This window comes from Rhipicephalus sanguineus, chromosome 2 (genome assembly GCF_013339695.2).
Source record: "Rhipicephalus sanguineus isolate Rsan-2018 chromosome 2, BIME_Rsan_1.4, whole genome shotgun sequence".
NCBI classification, from domain to species: domain Eukaryota; kingdom Metazoa; phylum Arthropoda; class Arachnida; order Ixodida; family Ixodidae; genus Rhipicephalus; species Rhipicephalus sanguineus.
In genome coordinates this window covers 152,633,246-152,653,033 of record NC_051177.1, presented here as the reverse complement: position 1 = coordinate 152,653,033, position 19,788 = coordinate 152,633,246, and the positions used below count along the sequence as shown (strand labels likewise).

General features: G+C 43.9%; 1 protein-coding gene across 1 annotated transcript in view; it reads left to right on the top strand.

The window, feature by feature from the left end:
- The first annotated feature begins 16,023 nt into the window (after positions 1 to 16,023).
- The window catches only part of LOC119381987 (MAM and LDL-receptor class A domain-containing protein 1-like), a 28,876-nt gene continuing 25,111 nt past the window's right edge, over positions 16,024 to 19,788 (top strand). The window contains exon 1 of the mRNA XM_037649733.2: positions 16,024 to 16,105. The gene's annotated coding sequence lies outside the window, so the exon portion shown is untranslated. The remainder of the gene's footprint in view (positions 16,106 to 19,788) is intronic.

Here is a 19,788-nt window from a genome sequence, read left to right as displayed (position 1 = left end):
AGGTATTTGCATTATTCATGTCATAACCAGTGAATCGTGTAATTCCTACACTGATCCCCTGCTATGCCAATTTTGGTATATTGCAAGTTACGGAGACGACCAGGAGAGCGGCCAGATGTAGGCGGCTAGATAGATAGATACGTAGATAGAAACGGCCAAAGTGCCTGAGGTTCGCTAAGAAATGCTTCGCATTTAAAAGGTGTCCTTTGACTCTTTTACACATGTGAGACTCACATGTGTAGCACTCTCTTTAGATTGTCACATTGACTCTCTTTTCGTCACATTGACTGTACTAAAGAGAGTCAATGTGACTATTTAAGGAGTATCAGCGTGCCTCTCTAAAGCGAGTGCTACGCATGTGACTCTCACATGTATAAAGGAAGAGTCACAGTTCTTAGAGTGTAACGAAAATATTCAGCTATCAGTGTTGTTATATTCATATGTGTGTCCACGTTCCTCCCTCATTTCGGAAGGTGACATTCCGAGCGAAATTTGGAAAGGATCTTGATCAATTTGTCGGCCTGGACAATGTCGTCCTGCGGCCGGAGCCTTGCATCCACCCCGCCGAGTGCGACTTCAACGAAGGCCTCTGCGGCTACGTGAACCAATTTCTAGGGAACTTCCGGTGGCTCGTAGGAACCGGACGGTATGAGCATCCTAAACTTCAACCAGCAGTTCCTCGCGAAAAGGGTACGTACGACCTTTTTTACGCGAAGTGTCCGAATTACGAATGATGGTTCGGCAGTTTCCGTTGCGGCTGTAGCTGCTATCAATGTTAGCAAGAGCGGGATCGTTATGTAGATGTTCTCCAAGCACACGAGCGCCACCAACGGGCGCGCAACCGCTCATGGGAAATGTGTGCGCCTTCACCACAAGCGCGCGGATCTCGCAGCTTTAGTTTTTCACTTTCGTCATGCCAGAACTTCTTAAATCAAGCGAATATTGAAGGGTGCAACATATTACTGCATAATTAAACCGTGAACTTCTGTGCTTAGCCCCCACTGCCTTTATACGTTTCCATCTGTAGAGGTAGAGCGTTTTCGCGTGGCACTGTTGGACCAGCTGAGCGGCTCAGAAGCGTAAACAAAATTCGTTTTCGCGCTGGTAGTCCCTACCGCATAAATAAAACAAAAAAAAATACAACTAGGTTTCTTAGGTGAAGTCTAGGAGCGGTCTATGCAATTTGCGCATGCATTTGCTAGAAACGTCCACCGACACCGTCGACGAGCGCAAGATGAGGTGGTGATATCCAATGAGTGCGCGAGAAAGTATACAGTCGCATTTCACTAAAACAAGGTTTACGCTGATTAGAAATTATGCAGGTCGCTAGCACCATATGTAAAAAACGATAAGCTTCTATGACCGTTCGTTGACAGTAAATGCTGGTGTCGCGTTTTACAAACGCTGGTTGTGGATTTACGTGCTGGCTCGCACCTGGGGACCATGCCGTGGATATGTATAGTCGCGAGCAGTGTGAGATGGAACGCTGAAATTAGGCAGTTGTAGAAGAGAGTACACAAAGCTGACGACACTGCGCATGCGTCATACGCTATCCTCTTGGGCACCCGCGTTAGGTGACGAAAATAGCGTAAGTACCCAGCGAACGGTATCTATGCGTAGTCTGTTCTGAAACTGCATATTACCTTTTAGGGCCATAGCGGCTAAGCACATTTGGAAAGCGCAAAAGTGTGCACGACAGATAATTAGCGCAAAGATATTTATGGCAGTTCAGTACGTCGCATTCATATCGGTACATTACAAGTAATCGATGGATACGATGCATTCCGCGATGCAACCGCGGAGCCGAACCATGAGAGTGAAATAACTAGAAGAATAAGGATGGGATGGGGTTCATTCGGCAAGCATTATCAAATCATGAATGGTAGTCTACCACTATCCCTCAAGAGGAAGGTATATAACAGCTGCATCTTACCGGTATTACCTACGGAGCAGAAACCTGGAGACTTACAAAGAGGGTTCAACTTAAATTGAGGACGACGCAGCGAGCGATGGAAAGGAAAATGATAGGTTTAACCTTAAGGGACAGGAAGAGAGCAGAGTGGGTCAGGGAACAAATGGGGGTTAGGGATATCATAGTTGAAATTAAGAAGAAGAAATGGATATGGGCCGGGCACGTAGCACGTCGGCAGGATAACCGGTGGTCATTAAGGGTAACTGACTGGATTACAAGATATGGCAAACGCGTGAGGGGAAGACAGAAAATTAGGTGGGTAGATGAGATTAAGAAGTTTGTAGGTATAACGTGGCAGCAGAAAGCACAGGACCGGGTTGATTGGCGGAACATGGGAGAGGCCTTTGCGCTGCAGTAGGCGTAGACAGGCTGATGATGATGATGATGATGACGATGCATTCGGTGATCCAGCTCATATTTCTCACGATATTACGTCTTAACGGCATCAGCACGCGGTAAAGCGGATGCCGCTTAGCTGCTGCGTCGGATATATAACCGCTCGGTAATACCTGCAATGACTTCTTTATGCATTTCACATTTCATGCTAGAGATACATGCAGATGCGTTCGGATATGTGTAGTATTTACGATTTTATAATAGTCAAAAAGTGGTGACGTGTTCTTTTGATTTCGTGCTCCCGCATGCGCCAACGAGCAGTGGGCGACCGAACAGCCGCTTTGTTCGACGCACACGCTTTTCCCATAGGGCAGAGCACGCCCGCGGTGCGCTCTGGGATTGCTTGGAAAAGTCTGTTGCAGGGGATGCAATAAAAAAAAACAATTCCGGGGTGGAAGGTTACAAATTTGTTTCCTCGGACCGAAAGGATAATCTCGCGCAGGAGGAGTCCTTAAAGACATTAGTTGTCTCTTGAGTGTTTGCTAACGTGTACGCCTCACTGAAGCGATTGCGAAGCTAAGACACGGTGTGTATCAGTTTACAGCTTCCCGTGTATCTCCTGCGAGAACGATGTAACGAGAAGTGGCGGTGTCGACGTCTACCGAGGCTTCCAGAAAGATACAGTCGCTAATAACAAAAAGACGCAGCCGCAATAAAACATCATCAACTAACGAGTGCTTACTCCCTGCTAGGCCGTAGTCAGTGATGCTCGGAAGCAGTGGCCAGTATTTATGTGCTTTTAGGTAACTTATATTTGACCAAAACCATTTTTTCTCTCTGCATGCTGGCCTAGCCACCTATCGTGCAACCAGCGCGAGAGGTGAGCTGGTATGGTGTTGCACTGCTACGCACCAGGCTTCAAGTGCTATTCTAGCCAAGGCGAGCGCGTTTTAGTGGAGTGGCAGTTCAAATTATTCTCTTTTATATTGATGTCGTAGCGCCTTGCAGAAACAGTCGTTCAGAATTAATCTGCCGTACTTCAAGAGTACGTGTCTCTTACTAAAATAAAGAATGTGCCTTGTAAAAGCATCAAAATCGCATTTTTTTTCTCTCATGAGCTTTGTCACACCCTCGCGATGGGATGTATTCGCCGGAAGCGCACTAAGGGCCGTCGTTTTAGTCGCCCGTAGCACCTCACGACCGTGCGCACTAGTTAAGGGTAGGACATTTTGGCGCGCCAGCAGAAGCATGTTGCGGCCGAAAGACCGAGTTGTCAAAACACACAAAACGTGTATTTTATAGGAACGAACAAGAGAGAAGGAAAAGGCAGGGGTGTTAACCAGTCTAGAGGGACCGATATGCTACCCTGCACTGGGGAAAGGGACGGGGGAGATATAAAGATAGAGAAAGGGAGAGAGAGAGAAGTAGAGCACGCACACACAAAAAGTCACACACATCTTACAGTCATACTAACGTCGTTAGTCTATAACCGCCGGTGAAGGTCTGATGCCTTCAAGAAATTGAGCACTGCCTTCGTCGCCTTCACCCGCGATGACCTCTCAGGACGACATTCCAGAATGGTTTCTGCCGTCATCGGTCTGGGATCTATACGAGCAAGAGCGACTGCGAGTGATTTTCTCTGCGCATTATAGTGCAGACAGTCGCAGAAGATGTGCTGTAGTGTCTCTTCGCTACCACAGTTGTCACAAAACGGGTTGTCAGCCATTTCGATTCGAAAGGAGAATGACTGTGAAAGCCACTCTTAGCCATAAACGGTAAAGCAGAGTGGCATCACTTCGGCGTAGTCCCGTAGGGGTCTGAAGAAGTAAAGTGGTCGGGCAGTGGCGGTGGTGGTTGTGCAGTCTGCTTGCTGTGTTACAAGTGCAGGAAGTCATTTCTTGTGCGGCCACTCGAAGTTGGCTAGCAGCATCGGTCCTTGATAGGGGTATTGTCTCGAGCCTGTCACCTTGAGGAGCCGATCGAGCAGCATTGTCGGCGTGTTCCTTGCCTATCAGGCCGCAGTGACTTGGCAGCCACTGAAATGTCACGTGGTGTCCATTCTCTAACGAAGTATGTAGGTGATACCCAACCTCGAAGACGAACTGCTCGTATGGTCCGTGCCGCAGGGCTGATAGCAAATATTGCAGGGCTGTCTTCGAATCGCAGAATATTGACAATCGTTGAGGCTGTTCGCGGTTGACCACACAAAGTGCAGTGCGAAGAGCGGCAAGTTCTGCTGCCGTCGATGTCGTTGGGTGGTCTGTCTTGAAACTGATGGTAATAGCTTTCGCTGGGACGACCACTGCTCCGGAAGAACACTGGAGGGTAGTTGAACCATCGGTATAAAAATGCACGTGATCAGCGTACTTCTCGTGCAAAAGAATCGGAGATGGCTGTTTCAGCACTGTAGATGAGAGGTCAAATTTTTTTCTGATTCCCGGTACGCTGAGGTGCACTTCAGGTCGAATGAAGCACCAAGAAGGTATCGCTGTCTTAGATGTGGGGCTGAAACCAGACGGAAGGTGGGCAGAATGGTTTGCAATCGTTGCACTATAAATGCGCACTTGGGTGTATATGACGCCGGGAAGTCTTAGATAGGTTAAAATAATTAACGAGTGCTAAAGTACAAACACACACATACGCGAATATCCTAAAGGTCGAAATGCCCTTTATATTCCCCAACGTTGCTCCGAGTCAGCAGTCCCCACCTTTGACGAAATTCTTTTTGTCCTTTGTCGATTGTGGCGCTGAGACTTTGCTTCCACCCCTGGGCTGTTCTGATCGACTCATTGGCTGTCTTCGTCTCCGCTGGCTTATATCGGCTTCCGAATACGTTCAGGAAATTTCGATCGACCACAGTACATGGGAAGTCTGCGAAATAGAGAAAAATTTCTACTACCTTCTCATGGAGTTGGTTGCGACGGCCGGCTCCGGCGTCCTGCGTCGGTGGCGTTTTGTTGCGGGGTCTCAAGTGACCTCGGTGTATCGCGCCCGCGTGGTTCGAAGCACGCGGGATTTGTCCTTGACGAGGTATCTCACGGCCAGCGGTTGAAAATTGATACTGGCTCGTTGCATTGGTGGCACGCAATTGGTGTACGCGCACTTTCCTGACACAGTGGAATAAAACTAGCACGACGGGGTTTCTGAAATAGCATCTCAAATGTCCACGCGAACTAGACATGCAAAGTCGACCGGTCTCTGCGACTTCCTGTAGATTTGATATGCTCTCCCAAGAGTTTGCGCGATTTTCTCTATCTCTATTTTATCGCTGTTTTCGCCCCTCTAATCAGATCTCCTAGTGCAGGGTAGCAAACCGGATGTGCGTCTCACTAACCTCCATATCTGTTCTCCCTTCGCTCTCTTTCTCTCTGGATAATCTTTAGTATTTTTTCCCTTATATTTGATAAGGTCAATTTTTTGCATTTTTCTTTCTGTAAACCTTATTGGGCTTTGCTTTTATTTGGACTTAGTAATCTTATAGTGCAGTTGATATTGACCTGTAATATTAATTATCCTTTAGACCACCACCCTTTGTCACTGTGACTACAATGTTGTGAGATCCTTTAACAAACTTACAGCAGACGTACCATGAAACTCTTCCAGTGCGCTTCTGAGGGCTCCTAAACATCGAATGTGTCACGTCTGTCTGTACAAAAACAGCTGCAATATGTTTTTCCGTTCATATTACTTCCCTCTGAAGCCGTCATGTGCAGTAGAAAAACAAAGCTTTTCAAAAGTCTTCCGGAGTTCGCAGCAAAGAACGCCCAGTAAAAATTGTACAGATCGTAAGCATTCTTAGTTCACGAAATGATACATTATCATAAGCACAATGCTGCATGCTTACGGTTATGAAAATTCAGCAATATTCTTCTCGACATCGTGTTCTGTCCATTAGCTCTCATCATGCACTTTGATGTCATCGGTAATATTAGCATCGGAAGGCGCTCATAAAGGAGCCATTCGGATCGCTAGCATGACAGATTAGCTAGGCGAGTAGGGTGCATCATTATTGAAGGAGTATAGACTTCTTGGTTTACAGGGTAGGCACGACACTTGAGAGTTGCCTATTTCCAAAAGCATGAGCTTCTCGGCGGGAACAGCACCATTGTTCCCGGCTAACTTTTCTTTGCGAAACTGACTCCTCATCCACTTTGCAGATAATTGCCTTTTGTGCTTCTACTTAGCTTTTTGTGCCTGCTGTCATTCGCTTACTATTCCTATTTTTAGATAGGTATATTGATTTGCTACTCGCGTTTATTCTTTTAAGTGCGGGATATTTTCTTCCTTGGCAACATTGGCTTACTGCTGCTCTTTTGGAAACCCGCAGATACACCTCCATTTGCCTACCTTGACTTGACCACGAGCACATCGGACACGTTTAGTCCGCTTATAAGCAGCATGAAAGGGGATCCCAATACTGTCCGGCTTCGTAGCCCTCTGTTTGACGTCACGAATGACAACACCCAGCTGGCCATACGGTACTACAGACGAGGGCCAGGTAAGTGACAGTGCATTGCCTCTTCTTTCTGAAAAGCTGAATGTGAGAGTATAATGATCGGTACGCATACTATATAGCTGCGTTCCGCCGGCTTAAAGAGCGAGAGTAATAGAACCCTGCCTGCGTAGAACGCAAGCTTTCTCACAAGTACGCGCCATAAATCGACGCACATCAAATGGCTATCCCAGTCTATACGTTTATGATTTTTCGAGAGAAGTTCCTTTTGAAGCCTTAGCAACCAAGAGTAATATTATAATTGCTCAAAGCAGGGCTGCCTCGTCACAAGCATTTTAAACTGCGGTTCAATAACATATTTTATGGCAAACACATCCTTAGCGCTGCAACCGTGATTAGTAAAACATCAAACGCAGGTCTGTTTTTGCCCTTGAAAACGAATGGCAGGAATAGAAAATTACCAAGATGTTTCTAGCAGCATCACCGCTCAAAGACATGCTCCGAAATAACTGTAAAGAGATACCACTGCGCACTTCACGTCTTTAACCCAAGCATCATCCTCACTCCGGCTCGTCTTACACTCTGCGGGCTCCGGTAGTGGTCGCGCGTGCTGACAGCGAGACTGACTTGGACATTCATAATATAACTATTTAGCAGGCATTTGGAGAAAACTATGCAACTTTACCGAGAGTGCGGCGCGTTAGGGGTGTGCATTTCTCCCGTTTGCTTGCGAACGGCCTTCTAGGCACAAGAAAACAGAGACACAGAGAGAGGGCAAAATGAGGAAAAAGCTAGAAGGTTCAACGGAAGCGAAACTCGTCTTCAGCTACTGTACACTACGGGGAAGCCAAAAGGGGAATTAGGACAGGAAAAGAAGCGCAGACAGTAAGCGTTCGAAAGTGGCGGGAGTGGTCAAGCATGGCACACTTAACATACTCTCTAATAGGCAACCGGCAACAAGGCTCGCTGCCTTGACTGACTTCACTACAAACCAACCGCAGTGGTTTTGTAATGCCATGTTTAGTGTTTTTTCGGCAGTAATATTATTAGCTCTGTAAAATTAAAAAAAAGTCAATTAGCAGGTAACGGTACTCATTGTGGTGGTGGCTATGTATGGTATCTTAAGTATGATCTATTCCTTAAAAAATAAGTTACGTGTCATAGTGTTCTGGAAAGACTATTCGTTGGAAGTTTGATGAAAGCACTTGGTTTGAGCGATCGAACTCAGCTGCGGCAGCGGCTCGCGGGCTCCGTTAAACCGGTAGGCCGATAAGTTGGCTGTGGTTTTTTTTGGCCCACGCTCGCTACAACTTGCACCGTCACGCGCGCCAACTGGCTGACGCGGGCCAAGAAATCACAGCCAACTTTTCGGCCTACCGCTACAGCGGAGCGGGCGAGTCGCAGCCGCATCTAATTTCGTTCGCTCAAATCACGGTTGGGAGCAGCACGATCGCGCCGCGCGAACGAGCTAGTCACGTGTTCTTTTTGTTTTTGTATATCGCGTCCTTTCTTTGCAGCTTTAAAACAAAATGGTTCACGTGATACTTTCTTTATCGCAAATAATGCAAGGGGGGTTTCTGAAGACGCTTTCGAACTTCGAAATCCCATTTCTTTTCTAAAGTGATTATCTACCAATTTAGTTAAATAATCTTAATCAACAAGTTAATTAATTATAAAACAAGGAAATCTTCTTTAATGCGCAAGGTGGCTTTCAGCAACATGCGACTGATTTCACTCGCCTGCGTTTAATATTGTATTTTTTAACCCTTAACTAAAGATAGCTGGGACACCCGGTATAGCCTGCATTTTATCCGTTCGAGATATCGGGAGTAATGGATGCAATGCGGAATCAGGGCGTCAATGAACCATATGTAAACATACTGTAAGAAATCTACAGTGGCTCCACAGCCTCCATAAAGAAAGCGACAAAATGCATAGTCATCAATAAAGAAAGCGACAATATCCCAATAAAGTAGGGGGTAAGGCAGGTAGACATGATCTCCCCAGTGCTAATCCCCGCGTGCTTACAGGAGGTTTTCAGGGCACTACATTGGAAGGAGTTGGGGATACGAGCTAATGGAGAGTACCTTAGTAACCTGCGATTCGGTGATGACATTGCATTGATGAGTAACTCAGGGGACGAATTTGCAACTCATGATTACCGAATCGCACAAGGAAAGCAGAACGGTCGCTCTGAAAATTAATATGCAGAAAACTAAAGTAATGTGCAACAGTATCAGAAGAGAACAGTGCTTTGCAATATGTAGGGAGGCACTGGAATTTGTAAAGGAATATGTCTACATAGGACCGGTAGTAACCGCGGAGCCGAAGGATGAGACTGAACTACCCTAACTATAGAAGAATAAAGATTGGTTGGAGCACATTCGGCAAGCATTCTCAAATCACGAATGGTAGTTTACCTGAAATATGCAGAACCAACTAGCCCAATCAGCTACTTTGGCAGTTTACCACTATCACTCAAGAGGAAGGTATATAACAGCTGCATCTTGCCTACGGAGCAGTAGAAACCTGGAGGCTTACAAAGAGGGATCAACTTAAACTGAGGACGACGTAGCGAGCAATGGAAAAGGAAATGATAGATGTAATCTTAAGGGACAAGAAGAGAGCAGAGAGGGTCAGGGAACAAACGTTTGTTAAGGACATCTTATTCGAAATGAAGAATAAATGGAAATGTACAGGGCATGTAGCGCGTATATACGCAAAATAACCGCTGGTCATTAAGCGTAACTGACTGGATTCCACGAGAAGGCAAATGCGCGAGGGGGAGACAGAAAGTCAGGTGGGCAGATGAGATTAAGACGTTTGCGTGTATAACGCGGCAGCAGCAAGCACAGGACCGGGTTAATTGGTGGAACATGGGAGAGGCCATTGCCCTGAAGTGGGCGTATAGTCAGGCCGATGCCAATCATCATCATCATCATTAACATCATCATCAGATGATGTTAAAAAGTGCCGAGGTTTTGATTCTGATGAATTGACGTACTCATACGTGCTTCATATCACACAGATGTAATGACGGCCAATGCCTCAGTCACCTGTTACGGAAAAGCCTCCGACAAGACCCAACCTCAGGTGCAGTCCTCCACTGAAATGGGCGAAGTGTCACAGTGGACAACACTGAAAGTCCCAGTCAAGCAGGGCTCTGGTTGTCAGCTAGCACTGATTGTGACTCGAGGCCAAGGCACTAACGGCACGATGGCCATCTCATCCGTAAAGGTCGCATCCTCGGCGCCAGGTAAGTTTCATAGCTTAGACAGCGAAAGGGGAAGCACTATAAAGACAACAAATATTTGGTAGGCAATAAAAACTAATGAAAGACGTTTGATATTGGTGGAATAAGCAGGAGCATGAACCATGACCTTGTCGTACTAAGGAAATGAGGGCGATCAATCGTGTTGATACAGAAGTGCGCACATCATGCCTTCGAACATGAGCTCTTACGTGATACAAAATACTTCAGCTTGAATTGACGTCGGCGTTCGGGTGTTATGAAGCCAGTTCTGTGCCATCGGCATTGCTTGTGGAATTCCTTGAAGCAACGGTTGATAGAAGTTATCTTAATGCGGAGGTGTTGAAGTCTAGTGTATGTCCGTCTGTCGTGGACAAAAATTGGAGAGGGGCGAAGCATGTAGGGAAGGGTGTTTCAGCTCAACTAACGTGAAACTTGTGGAGTGGCGAAGCATGAAGTGTGCGCCGGTGTTTCCCACAGCAAAATCATTGCTCATGGGCAATGAGAGACAGAAGAAAGATTAGGGACAGAGACCCGCAGTCCTCCTTTAGTTAATACTTTTAAGAAGAGATGTTCAGCGCAAATCAAGACGGACCACAAAGAATAGAAGAGACAAGCACTGGCGCTTTGTGCTTGTCTCTTCTATTCTTTGTGGTCTGTCTTGATCTGCACTGATCATCTCTTCTTAAATGCTATGTACCAACTAGGCCCAACAAAAGTTTTACACCCATCGGCACTACTTTGCAGGTCAAGATCCAGTGCCTATATATACGGGGTGGCCGGTGAAGGGTTGTGCAGTGCGGTTTTTTCAGACACGAAACTCTCTAGCAGACGCTGCCTGCGTCGGCATTGTCTCTAGCGGGTGAGGGCGCGTTCTCGTCCTTGCGAGCTGGTAGTTCAGCGTTCATCGCAGACAGAGGGTTTCTATAGTCAACGAGCGCCGTTCGCTCTCTTTCGCCACACGGCGAGCGCTAAGGCGGTGGCGCCCTCTCTTGCGCTCAAGCAAATGGACCGTCCCGACAGTAGAACACGATGCACGCCGGTACACCGAGACCCTAAGGCGCTTCGCCCCTAATACACCCTGTTCTACCATCCTTGAGCTTCAAGTGGTCTCCATACAGAGATGGGGGCGAAAATGTTTGAGGCCCGTGTACTTAGATTAAAGTGCACGTTAAAGAACCCCAGGTGGTCAACATTTCCGGAGCCCTCCACTACGGCATCTCTCATAATCATGTCGTAGTTTTGGGACGTTAAACCCCAGATATTAAATTAATTTCCATACAGAGAAGGGTAGGCAGCTTACAGCAATTTTGTAGCAATAGATGAGAAGAAGTCATATCACGAAAAATAAACAAGACATAATACAAAGAAAACAACGATGTTATATTGTATAGGGGAGGGTCGCTTGAAAATCTAGAAAAAAACACACATATATATATATATATATATATATATATATATATATATATATATATATATATATATATATATATATTACAACTCCATATTTTTTGTTTCACTTTTCTTTTACGCAAGTCTGCTGTGTGCTATTTATTCTCCACAGGTATGTTTAAAGGCAGTTTTTAGGTATACGCAGGATAAACATATTAAATACATGAAGAAACTGGCTATTACAAACATTGCCAAAGAAGATTCAATAAAACATGTCAGAAGCAATTGCGAATGGTTACATTATAATTATGTTATTTATAATGATAGTTAAGTTTGTCCGGATTTCAGTGGTCTTACGTGAAATGACGCAGGCATGACAATAACAATAATCCTGCAGCAATGAAGTGAATGCGGAGTGTGCTATTGCACAAATAACTAATGACGCATGAGTGTTGTTTCAATCATATGCATACCTACGCACATACTTGCATATATATATATATATATATATATATATATATATATATATATATATATATATATATATATATATATATATATATATATATATATATATATATATATATATATATATGCAAGTATGTCTGTGTGTATATATATAGGTATAGGAACATGATTTCGATAACACATGTTACACACCTAGTAACATGTTCCGCATGTTACTAGGTGTGTACGCAATATTTCGCGATGTTTCTCCACGACAACGGATCATGTAATCTACTATCGGGCAAGTCAAGCACAAAATAGATTTCTGTTTAGTTACACGCCATCGACATGGCGGCACACGTCGTGGTTTCGGGACGGTAAACCCCAGATATTATTAATATTATTACTGGTGCAGCATTGGAACTAATTATTTGGCATTGTCCATTCCAGCCGTCAGGCCAGGAGAAACTACTGACTCTCCCAGTGAGTATACAGGCGAAGCTTACAAATTATTCAAATCATAATATTTTTTATTTTATACATCGCGATGAATGCCATTTTCGATGAAATAAGCTTCATTACTGCCGGGAGCAAACTACCTTGCAAGTAAACAATATTTTGTTCCGCAATTCACTACGCTCACTGTGCAGCGCATTTTTTAAAATCAAATACGGTTATCGAAAGGAAAGGATGCAAGATTGCCGCTTACGTTCACTGTCAAAACAAAATATGGCCTTACTCGGCAAATAATTATACTAGTGCTTTTATGTATATTTCTTCAACCTAACGGATAGACCACGTTTGGCTACCCACAATGCTAACTTCCTCGTCAAGCTCTTGCGTCCTGTATGCATTGCTGTAATAGTGGCTAGAAATTTCATCCTTCATAATTTTTTTCGAAATAGTGTGAGAGACAAAAATCACAAACGCAGTCGACGGTGCGCGCATTCTAGTGCCCTGGGAAATTTGAGAGCCTTCATTGCACTTTTAGATAGGAAGCAAGTGCGCTACACAGAAAATAGCGCAGCGCTAACGTGGCTAGAAGAAGGGACTGTGAGCTTTTTGTCACCAATTGCTAGTGCTAAAAATTGTATAGGTTAGCACTGTTCGCCCTGAAATCTTAACCGATCTTCATTTTCTTACTTATGGCAGGATTTCTTACTTAGGCAAGCTCATTTAAGCACCTACTTCTACTCTCCAACCTTTTGGAAAGCTGGCGGTGCTGTCCTTGCAGATAGTCAGTTGAATGCGACGCACCTGTCTAGAAAACCAGGCCGTCTCAATACTGCCAGCAAGCATACGATAAGATAAGCCGGAGTATTAACTCCCTTTTGTCCCTAAATTTCTGAACTCGTCGGCCAAGAATGGCGGCTCCTTGAGATTCTCTGAAAATGTTAGCCTACGTGCTCATGGATACATGAGCACGTCTATCATACATCTTATTCTGACGTCCGTTCCGGGTTAAAGCATGATCAAGCCGCTGTGTAAGTAATGAATCAGATTGTATCAGAAGTGCTGCTACACCATTACTCTTCCTAACAGCAGCTTCAGCTAAGTCGTAAATGGGAGCATAAGCACTCAACGCGACCGGCAGCACCTATGAACGAAGAGTTAAGAAAATTTCTGGCTCTAAAGAAGTATAACCATCCGCTAGATATACTTTTCACCCTCACGGGAAAGCATTCCTAGTTAGATTGCCAGCCGTGGCGGCTGCATTTTCTATAGAGGCGGAAATGTTTGAGGCCCATGCACTTAGATTTAGGTGCACATTAAAGAACCCCAGGTGGGCGAAATTTTGCGAGCCCTACGATATCCCTCATGATCATATCGTGGTTTTGGGACGTTAAACTTCAGATATTATTATTATTATTATTATTATTATTATTATTATTATTATTGTTGTTGTTGTTGTTGGTATTGTTATTATTCCTAGTTAAATTTCAACTCGTGCCTAGATGCTCGTGTTTGTAGCAAAACACAAGAATTAAAATAGCGCACCCCTCCCTCCTCTGTAATGACAATTAAGATGTGTCTCCTAAGGTCAGCCACAGCAGTGAAGTTTTGCTGATGCATCCCACACGCCACATTTGAGCCCCGCATATGCCTTCAAATGTCATTATGATGTGGCTCCTACCCATTTTTTGTGCCGGAGTTCATATTGTAATGCAGTACTGCTTTCTCACAGCTCGGTGCACATTCGAAGATGGCACAATGTGTGGTTGGAATCCTGGAGGATTGTCCAATCAGTGGTCTCTCAACGATCCTGCCAAGAAGCCTCCAGAGTTTCCACGATTCGACCATACCCTCAAAGCTTACAGAGGTGATCTAGAAGATACTTTATTGATCTTTTCCTATGATATTTGAAACAATATAATACCTACGAGGGCCTCACGCACTACAACACATAGTATTCTGACAAACTGAGGTTGCGACAAACTGAAGAACGCCATGTTTTTTGCAGAAGCATCTTGTGGATTTGAAATGTGAAGTTAGCTGTGCAAATAGTGGATAGAATTCTGAAGCGCTTACGGTGCCTATTAAAGTGCAATTATTAATGACATCAATCTGCCGGCGTCCTTTAAATTAGTCTTTTTTGGCTTCCTTCTCTAGCTTCGCTATGAGTCTTGAGGTAATCTCCTTCGGAAAATGGCGCGTACACAATAGGTGCGCGTCTCTTTTGCGCCATCCTTCTCTAATGCGCTTGGAATTTTCTACTGTACAGCCGCAACTAATAGAAGGCGCAAGTTTTCTGAGGTATTAGTGTTTTTGTTTCAAATAAAATTGCGTATGTGAGCAGTGTCCTTGTGTCTGTAATGGAGTTAGGGTTTCTAAATCTAAGCCTCTCGTTTCAATGGCGCAATGTGCCTGCCTCTTTCTTTCTGTTTTGCTTTGTGGTAGCTAATATACGCTTGCCATAATAATGACTCTACTCTGTTTCTTTCAGGACGTTTCGTATATGCGAAGCATGACATCGACTACGTCTGGGAAACTGCAGTGTTCAAGAGTCCTGAGCTGGACGTTAACGCCACTGGTGGCGCCTGCCTCAGCTTCTGGGTGTTTGCAGCCCATTCAAGTCACGTCAGGTGAGCATTCCTAAGATGTGAACAGCTAGACAGAGAATTGAATATAACAACAAGCTTAACATAATTCAAGAAACATTCTCTTCATTATGAGTTGCAGTTTGTAAACCTCCAATGTTCCAATAGGCAACACCAACAAGCGAAACATGAATGCGCAGGGTAGATTGTCGGCCAGACGCGCAGCTATTAGTATAAAATATGTCAGAACCGTTTTGAAGGGAAAGAGCACAACGATTTTTCTCATGTTAGTAATGTACTCTTTCACGATACCAAAAACACCACTCTTGCTGCGAGAAGACGCTTAGCAAGCGAGAAAACGCGCAAAAACTAAATGTTGGTGGCTACGCCACCTTGAAGTTTCCGCGCAATTCGCCGTGACGTCACATGTTTTGATGGCTCCTACGAGGGACTACGTAGTTCCTAATCGGTAAAGATGAAGTACACTGTCCTCTGAGGGGGCCGTAGACTTCACATACCAAGCTTGGGGAATTTCGTTGAGCCAATGGCACCAAAATACGACAAATACACTTTGAAATTCGTGACGTCACGCGGGGAGATCTCAGCGCGAAATTTCGAACTTGATTTCTTCCTCTATTAATAAACCTAGAATGGCGAAATAACGACATTAGAGTTCTCAGAGCCCAATTTATCGATCTAAACCGATTCACTGTTTCTCTTTAGTGTCTCTTTAAGAAACCTTCATCCGTAAAGAAACACGTTGGCTGCATGGTGATTCTACTAGCATCTTTATTTCTTTGGAAAGAGTACGACAAACAAGAAAGATAACAAGCTCCTCTGGCAATTTTAGATGAAACCATCAATATTCTCTGATTACCTGGATGCGATAAAACGTCGCAGAAGTACTGTAGCGGCATATTGATATAGGATTGTTCGAAATACATTAAATTGTAAAATAAATGTTGAAGTCCTGCTTTGATTCGTGTCCCAAGAATGCAGTACCAAGCGACACAAGGACGTGTAGAAACGTATAAAAATGAGATAAACTGCTGCAGAAAATATCTGAGAAATTTCGCGCAAGTGCATAATGCTATAACCTGCACTGCAGCCTCAACGTGTGGTCGGGGACTGATAAGTTGTACACTACCAGTGTCCGCTCTAGCCATCATTGGGAACACGTAGTGGTGAACTTCAAGAGGCCCGAAGGGAAATTCCAGGTATGTGGCGTGACTGTGCTATTGAAACTAGAATGTATGGATTTCTAGCATTTCTATTTATTTATTTATTTATTTATTTATTATTTATTTATTTATTTATTTATTTATTTATTTATTTATTCAGTTATTTATAATGAGTACTATCCGGCGTGAAATCTTTATTGAGGGGAGTGGGCTACAAGCAAAAAGCAATTCAATTAAGTTTCCGAAGACAGTGGCATCATTACACGATTTTTACACTACAAGAACATCAAGAATTATTATTACAACTTGCTGTTGGGCTAGTTGGCAAACTCGTCATATTGAAGAACCTTGGCACAACTTGGCATTATCTCATTCACGCACACATTCACACACGTATACAGTTTTGTGGTGTGTGTTTTCGCATGCATGCCTGTGTTAATGTGTGCGGGAATTAGGGAATGCCAAGTAGCGCCAAGTTTCTTGAATGTCTAAAAACATTAGTTACGCAAGTTATAATACAAACAGCTATACAAGCAAAAAAGTGGCATGCCACTAAACCATAGTGTCCTGTAAGACGAACAGACCCGAACGCGTACTACACGAATACAATTACGCCTTTATGCAGATGAACATGATAAAATTCTCCAGATCCCACGCGTTGTGGGAATCGGTTTCTTGGAAGCAGTGAGCGAGTACTTCTATTCTCTAGTTTATGGCTTTGTGCAAAACGTTACGAGGTGGATCGACGTGTTTTTGTATGTGTAGTAGCTGCGTACACATCATGGGCTTACGAGGCACGTCGACAACGCTGGCGTTTAAAGTGTAAGTTAAGGTGCGACGTAACGTGAGCCCTCACGTTAGAGTATATACTTCAGTATTATCGAAACTAAGTGCACTTTATGGTGCATTCATATGAATATCATACATAACTTTCGTTAATATATTCCTCCGCGGTCGAGCAGTGTTTCAACATAGCTTGCTGAATCATAGAAATACAAATGTAATGTTTATGAGACTGCTATCAAAGCGGATTCAACACTGGAACCACAGACGTTAATCCGATATGCCGCCTCTATCTTACGAATACATATCTAGTGTTTATTGCTTTCTTGTAAAATTAGATAGCTAGCACCACAACCGCAATTGAGGTTGCACCGACATAACGCCTACATATGGTCTTTTTCCAAAGCAGTTAAAAGACGTGGCATGGCTCTGTGGTAGAATACCTGGCTGCCACGCAGAATGCTTGGGTTCAATTCCTGCTGGGATCCTGATTTTTATTCTTTGCCTTCGTCGGGTCAACACTGCCGATGCCGGTTTTTCTTAACGCTCTCACATTTAATATACCAAGGAAGGAAAGGAGAAGGAGAGAAAGTAAAGTCAGGGATGTTAACCAGTCTAGAAGGACCGGTATGGTACCTTATACTGGGGGAAGGGATGGGGGAGATATAGACATAGATAGAGAGAGAGAGTCTGTTCTCGCAGTTCCCGGGTAGATAAAACTGTCAAATATCTGTGGCGCATACCCGTACTCCGCGGTCCGTGGTAAACGGGTATGTGCCACACGTGTCTGGAGGGAAATGTTTCACGACGTACGCGACAGAATATTCGCGTTATTCATGTCATCACCCGACAGTCATATTCGTCAAATCATCTTACTCTCCCATACCAATTTCGGTCTACACCAAGTTAAGGAGGCGGTCATGAGAGCACCAAGACGTAGGCGGCTAGCTAGCTAGATAGATAGATAGATAGATAGATAGATAGATAGAAACGCTCAATGTGCCAGAGGTTCGCTAAGAAATGCTGTGCAGTAAGAAAAATAAAACCAGGCAGCTGTGTCACAAGAACCGAGTTAGATAGTAATTTTCAAAAAAGCGTGCTGCCAATAATAGATGCAGTAGAAGCCGGTAGGTGGTTCCAGCAGTCGGTTCTGCGTGGTATGAAGGAATTATAAAAGGTCTGCGTATTGTAGCGGATGCATCCAACTTTATCTTTGTGGTCAACTTGAGAAGAATACTCAGTGGTTGTAGAAATAGGCTGGTTACCTAAAGAGGTGTGATGGTGTTTTTATGGAAATGACAAAGACGGAAAAACTTTTGGTGTAGTGAAAGCGAAGGCAATGACAATTTATTTTTCATAAGTGTTATGCGGGCTGTGCGGCTCTAATTGGAAAGGATGAAGCAATTTGCTTGTTTTGTTGTTTGTTTGTTTTTTGACGAGGGCTATAGACTAGTTAGCTTGCTCTAATTTAGGTCCAACAAGTGTCTTCTAAGCAAGTAATTTTAGAGAGACCGATGCCTTACAGTATTTGCATCGGAGGTACCCTAACATCCGGTTAGCACTGCACATTATTGAATCAGTGTGGGGTTTCCAAGCAAGAGTAGAAATTATGATAGCACCTAAGTATTTATAGGAATTTTCACGTTCTAGTGAGATATTGTTTAAATTGTAAGGCGAGGGACAAATGTCCTGAAATGTAACGTGCATTAGTTTTTATTTGCTTACGTTGCGCTCTGTTTTTCAAGTTTTGTACCAAATTAGAACAGCATGAATGTCACTTTGTAAGTGTGCTCGTAACTAAAATTACGAAATTTACGGTCCAAAAAGTCCATAAATGAAGACACTCGGTTAAGCAAATCAATAATATAAATTAAAAAAAAAACTAACAGGCCTATAACAGAATATTGAGGAACACCACATGTTATCCGATTTAATGGAAACTCCTGGTCGTTAGCAGTAACATACTGTAAGCGCTTAGTAAGGAACCGTTCGAGCCGTTGTAGCAGATTAGGACCCAGCTTTAATAAAAACAGCTTATATTATAAGAGTTTACGGTTAACTTTCTCTAACGCCTTAAAAATCGCGGAAAACGCTATCGGCACGAGAATCCTGTTCTAGAATGCCATTCAATGAACGCGTGAAAAGAAGTAGTTGCGTTTCGCGAAAGAACAAGAGTCGGAAGCCGTGCTGTGAAGATGCGAAAAAAACCCTTCCTTTCATGAAAGGTATAAAATTTTGAGTATAATCTATGCTACATTAATTTGCAGGAAATGCTAGTTTAAAAAATGCGTTCGTCGTGATCTGGCAGGGCACAAGAAGTTTACCGTGGGCAGAAATGTCGAGTTTGCTGGGGAAAACAACAAGTATATTTCGAATTCACCACCGCAGTCACTGCAACACGTCACCAACGGACGTTGTGTATGCTCATTACTTTTGGCGCTTCTCTTGCCCCGTTTCGGGTTCCTGCGAAAAAAAAAAGATTTTCGCTGGCAGCAGGTCTTTTTCGTTGCTTTAAAATCTGATACGACATTTTTGACTCAGCGCCTACACACTCGTCGGCGGCTACATACCCGCCAAATACCGCTAATTAAAAAGTGCTTTGCACAATTTTAGTTAACTATTCGATTAGTATGTTTCTCTCTAATAATGACGTCCACCGAACCTCGCTGGTTGCGCCTAAGAGGATTGCCTTTTTTTCTTCAAAAGAACTTATGATTATGAATTTTCGAAAGTGTCCACTGAGACACTCTGTAAAACCACTTTGTTTATGATGTCAGATAACTAATGCTACGTGACGTGAGCCCTCCTAAGCGAACGGAAAGGCGAAGGGACTGCCGCTTTGCTGAGCTTGAATGTGTCTTGTGTCATGGCTACATTTCAAAGCTATGAGCTCGTGCCTTAAATTTGTTTCGTTTTTTATGCGCATGAAAATGAGA